The following is a 6,000-nucleotide window of genomic DNA, read 5'->3' on the forward strand; positions in this document are numbered from 1 at the left end:
TCTTTATCTTCGGTTTTGGACTATCTTTTGCACCTTTCTCGTTCTGGCCTCAAGTCTACATTGATACGAGTCCATCCTTAGTGCAATTGCTGCTTTCCATCAGCTGCTTCGTGGAAAACCTCTGTCTGCAAATCCTATAGTTTCCAGATTCATGAAAGGACTTTTCCATGTCAATCCTCCTCTCAAACCGCCTCCAGTGGTTTGGGACCTCAATATTGTTCTTTCTCAGCTTATGAAAGCTCCATTTGAACCTATTGACAAGGCTCATCTGCAGTATCTCACTTGGAAAGTTGTGTTTCTCGTTGGCCTCACTTCTGCTCGACGAGTCAGTGAGCTCCAAGCCTTGGTTGCAGATCCACCTTTTACAGTGTTCCATCATGACAAGGTGGTCCTTCGCACTCATCCAAAATTCCTTCCTAAAGTTGTCTCGGAATTTCATCTCAACCAATCCATTGTTCTTCCAGTGTTCTTTCCAAAGCCTCATTCTCATCCTGGAGAATCAGCTCTTCATTCTCTGGACTGTAAGCGGGCTTTGGCTTTCTATCTGGAATGCACCAAACCGCACAGAACTGCTCCTCAACTATTCATCTCCTTTGATCCGAACAAGTTGGGACGTCCATCTCTAAGCGTACCATCTCTAACTGGATGGCGGCTTGCATCTCTTTCTGCTATGCCCAGGCTGGATTGCCCCTTCACAGTAAAGTCACAGCCCATAAGGTCAGAGCTATGGCAGCTTCTGTAGCTTTCCTCAGATCTACGCCTATTGAGGAAATTTGTAGAGCTGCTACATGGTCCTCGGTTCATATCTTCACTTCTCACTATTGTCTGGATGCTTTTTCCAGATGGGATGTACAGTTTGGCCAAACAGTGTTACATAATTTATTCTCCTAAGTTGACAACTCTCCCACCATCCCATTGTGGTTAGCTTGGAGGTCACCCATTAGTGAGAATACCTGCCTGCTTGTCCTGGGATAAAGCAATGTTACTTACCGTAACAGTTGTTATCCAGGGACAGCAGGCAGCTATTCTCACGTCCCACCCACCTCCCTTGGTTGGCTTCTCTGCTAGCTATCTGAACTGAGGAGACGCGCCCTGCGCTGGACGGGAAGGCACTCGCGCATGCGAGGTGCGGTCGACTCGAAACTTCGAGTTTCTTCAAGCAAGACTGCTTGTGAGCGTCCACATCGGGGCTCCACTGGGTCACGTCACCCATTAGTGAGAATAGCTGCCTGCTGTCCCTGGATAACAACTGTTACGGTAAGTAACATTGCTTTTTTTAATAATTCCTAGCATCCTGTTTGCTCTTTGGCTGCTGCCGCACATTGGACAAAAGGTTTCATCGTATTGTCTACAATGACACCCAGATCCTTTTCTTGGGCACTAACCCCCAAAATGGACCCTAGCATCCGGTAACTGTGATTTGGGTTGTTCTTCCCAATGTGCATCACTCTGCATTTGTCCACATTAAGGGATCCTTTTACAAAGGCGCGGTAGCAGTTTAATGCGCGGAATACCACACATTAAACTGCCTGCCGCGCTAGTACCTAACGCCTCCATTGACGAGGAGTTAGGATTTTAGGCTGCCGCGGGGGTTAGCACGTGATGAAATGGCCGACGCACTAATCCCCGTAGCGTGCCTTGAAAAAAGGAGCCCTAAATTTCATCTGCCACTTGGACGCCCAGTCTTCCAATTTCCTAATGTCTTCCTGCAATTTTTCACAATCCATATGCGTTTTAACAACTTTGAACAGTTTAGTGTCACCTGCAAATTTAATCATCTCACTTGTTATTCCAATTTCCAGATCATTTATAAATAAGTAAAATAGTACCGGTCCCAGTACAAATCTCTAAGGCACTCCACTTTACTCTCTTCCATTGAGAAAAAAGATTATTTAACCATTCCCTTTGTTTTCTATCCGATAACAAATTCCTAATCCACAACTGAACTTTGCTACCTATCTCATGATAGAGACAAGAGATGTCAAAACAGGCATACACACAGACAAGAGAAGGGAGCCCAGAGTGGGGCTGGATTAAGGACAACTTTTGCTGTAAGCATGGCCCAACAATGGTGTCTCTCCTCTCTTTCATTGCTTAACTGACAAGACATTAAGCCTCAATAAATAGTGACAAATATCATTATTAAATGAAACAAAACATCATGTTTATTTATATAGATTAGAAAAACACTGAAATTCTTGTTAGAAATGGGAATGACAATTAGCAGTGAAAGAGATAAGTCATGATAGCTAGGGAAAAAACTGTGGTGCAACCCCACCACTCCCTTCCTTTCCTCAGTGGCCTAAGCAATGATTAATTGATAATCCAGGCTGGTCTAGAGAGAAAAGATTCCCAACACAGTCAGACAGAGAGGGGAGCACAGAGACAGAAGATGCCCGTGAGAAAGATGGGACCCCAGAAACAGAAGACACTTGAGAGAGAGAGAGACAGACAGTGAGGGGAGTCCATTGGCAAAACTGCCTGAGATAAACAGACACTTAAGAAACCAAGGGGAGCCCAGAGGCAGGCAGGCAGGCAGGCAGACAGACAGACCGCAAGGGGAGCCTAGAGACAGACAGTCTGACAGACTGCAAGGGGAGCCCAGAGACAGGCAGTAAGGGGAGCCCAGAGGCAGACAGTCTGATAGACTGCAAGGGGAGCGCAGAGATAGACAGACAGGCTGCAAGGGGAGCTCAGAGACAGTCTGACGTATATACTGCAAGGGGAGCCCAGAGACAGACAGACAGACAGGCTGCAAGGGGAGCCCAGAGACAGGCAGACCGCAAGGGGAAGCCAGAGGCAGTCTGAAAGACTGCAAGGGGAGCCCGGAGACAGGCAGACAGGCTGCAAGGGGAGTCCAGAGACAGACAGACAGGCTGACAGACTGCAAGGGGAGCCCAGAGACAGACAAACATACAAACTGCAAGGGGAGCCTAGAGACAGATAGCAAGGGGAGCCCACAGACAGACAGACTGCAAGGGGGAGCCCAGGGCCAGGCAGAAAAACAGACTGCAAGGGGAGTCCAGGGACAGCCTGCAAGGGGCACACAGGAACAGACAGACTGCAAGGGGGAGCCCAAGGACAGACAGGCTGACAAATAGACTGAAAGGGAAACCCAGAGACAGACAGACTTCAAGGGGAGCCCAGGGATGGACAGACAACAAGGGGGGAGCCCAGGGACAGATAGACAACAAGTGGGGGAGCCCAGGGACAGACAGACAACAAGGGGGGAGCCCAGGGACAGACAAACAGAAAGACTGCAAGGGAAGCCCAGGAACAGACAGACAGACTGCAAGGGGGGGAGCCCAGGGACAGACAGGCTGACAAATAGACTGAAAGGGAAACCCAGAGACAGACAGACTTCAAGGGGAGCCCAGGGATGGACAGACAACAAGGGGGGAGCCCAGGGACAGATAGACAACAAGTGGGGGAGCCCGGGGACAGACAGACAACAAGGGGGGAGCCCAGGGACAGACAAACAGAAAGACTGCAAGGGAAGCCCAGGAACAGACAGACATACTGCAAGGGGGAGCCCAGGGACAGACAGACATACTGCAAGGGGGAGCCCAGGGACAAACAGAGTGGAAAGGGAGCCCAGGGACAGACAGACTGCAAAGGAAGCCTAGAGACAGACAGTCTAACTACAGATTGTAAGGGGAGCCCAGAGACAGACAGACAGACTGCAAGGGGGAGCCCAGGGACAGACAGACATACTGCAAGGGGAGCCCAGGGACAGACAGACAGACATACTGCAAGGGGGAGCCCAGGGACAGACAGACATACTGCAAGGGGAGCCCAGGGACAGACAGACAGACATACTGCAAGGGGGAGCCCAGGGACAGACAGACAGACTGCAAGGGGGAGCCCAGGGACAGACAGACATACTGCAAGGGGAGCCCAGGGACAGACAGACATACTGCAAGGGGGAGCCCAGGGACAAACAGAGTGGAAAGGGAGCCCAGGGACAGACAGACTGCAAAGGAAGCCTAGAGACAGACAGTCTAACTACAGATTGTAAGGGGAGCCCAGAGACAGACAGACAGACTGCAAGGGGGAGCCCAGGGACAGACAGACATACTGCAAGGGGAGCCCAGGGACAGACAGACAGACATACTGCAAGGGGGAGCCCAGGGACAGACAGACATACTGCAAGGGGAGCCCAGGGACAGACAGACAGACATACTGCAAGGGGGAGCCCAGGGACAGACAGACAGACTGCAAGGGGGAGCCCAGGGACAGACAGACATACTGCAAGGGGAGCCCAGGGACAGACAGACATACTGCAAGGGGGAGCCCAGGGACAAACAGAGTGGAAAGGGAGCCCAGGGACAGACAGACTGCAAAGGAAGCCTAGAGACAGACAGTCTAACTACAGATTGTAAGGGGAGCCCAGAGACAGACAGACAGACTGCAAGGGGGAGCCCAGGGACAGACAGACATACTGCAAGGGGAGCCCAGGGACAGACAGACAGACATACTGCAAGGGGGAGCCCAGGGACAGACAGACATACTGCAAGGGGAGCCCAGGGACAGACAGACAGACATACTGCAAGGGGGAGCCCAGGGACAGACAGACAGACTGCAAGGGGGAGCCCAGGGACAGACAGACATACTGCAAGGGGAGCCCAGGGACAGACAGACAGACTGCAAGGGGGAGCCCAGGGACAAACAGAGTGGAAAGGGAGCCCAGGGACAGACAGACTGCAAAGGAAGCCTAGAGACAGACAGTCTAACTACAGATTGTAAGGGGAGCCCAGAGACAGACAGACAGACTGCAAGGGGGAGCCCAGGGACAGACAGACATACTGCAAGGGGAGCCCAGGGACAGACAGACAGACATACTGCAAGGGGGAGCCCAGGGACAGACAGACATACTGCAAGGGGAGCCCAGGGACAGACAGACAGACATACTGCAAGGGGGAGCCCAGGGACAGACAGACATACTGCAAGGGGAGCCCAGGGACAGACAGACAGACAGACATACTGCAAGGGGAGCCCAGGGACAGACAGACAGACATACTGCAAGGGGGAGCCCAGGGACAGACAGACATACTGCAAGGGGAGCCCAGGGACAGACAGACAGACAGACATACTGCAAGGGGAGCCCAGGGACAGACAGACAGACATACTGCAAGGGGGAGCCCAGGGACAGACAGACATACTGCAAGGGGAGCCCAGGGACAGACAGACAGACAGACATACTGCAAGGGGAGCCCAGGGACAGACAGACAGACATACTGCAAGGGGGAGCCCAGGGACAAACAGAGTGGAAAGGGAGCCCAGGGACAGACAGACAGACAGACAGTCTGACAGGTAAAAGGACGAGGCAAGCGGAATGGGAGAGACCTGGTAGCACTGAGGGAGACGGACAGAGTTGAGGAGCCGGGGGGGCTTCGGAAGCGGGTTACAGGCCCAGAGATCCGGTTCTCTTCCTGGTGCCGGTTCCTCGGTTCCGGTTCTGTCAGGTTAGCAAGATAAAGTAGCGACGAATATGGGCTGAGCAGAAGGACGGACGGACGGACGGACAGACGGAGAAAATGGCGGCGCGCGGGCACGGCGCGCGCGCAGACTGAAGTGTGAAGGGTCGAGCGAGAGGCGAACGCGCGCCTCGAGCCTGAGGAGGGAAAGCGAGGTCTGGCGCCACACGGGAACGGAATCCCCCTCGTCTTGTGAGGCAGAGAGAGTGCGAGGGGAGCAGATACGCTCACTCGGGCCCTGCCCCGCATGGAGACGTCCGGGTGGCCTTTACATAGCCTTCAGCGTCCTGAAGCTGTGCGTGGGGAAAACGGGACGGTCCCATTGAAAAAGGGACTTACAAATGCCAGAAACATAAGAATTGCCACTGCTGGGTCAGACTAGTAGTCAGTCCATTGTGCTCACCTGGCGGCCCTTAGGTCAAAGACCAGAACCTGCTGTATGTTCTCTTCCCCTATAACAACCTCCGAAGGAGCATTCCAGGTTTCTACCACTCTCTAACTTCAGCCAGTGCCCTCTCGTTCT

General features: G+C 52.8%; 1 protein-coding gene across 2 annotated transcripts in view; it reads right to left on the reverse strand.

The window, feature by feature from the left end:
- ZNF821 (zinc finger protein 821) overlaps positions 1 to 5,746 on the reverse strand; it is a 232,290-nt gene extending 226,544 nt beyond the window's left edge. The window contains exon 1 of one of the 2 annotated variants that reach the window (XM_033943375.1): positions 5,347 to 5,746. The gene's annotated coding sequence lies outside the window, so the exon portion shown is untranslated. The remainder of the gene's footprint in view (positions 1 to 5,346) is intronic. The other variant, XM_033943374.1, reaches the window with a different exon arrangement.
- Positions 5,747 to 6,000: the final 254 nt, after the last annotated feature.

Source organism: Geotrypetes seraphini, chromosome 4 (assembly GCF_902459505.1).
Source record: "Geotrypetes seraphini chromosome 4, aGeoSer1.1, whole genome shotgun sequence".
Lineage (NCBI taxonomy): Eukaryota > Metazoa > Chordata > Amphibia > Gymnophiona > Dermophiidae > Geotrypetes > Geotrypetes seraphini.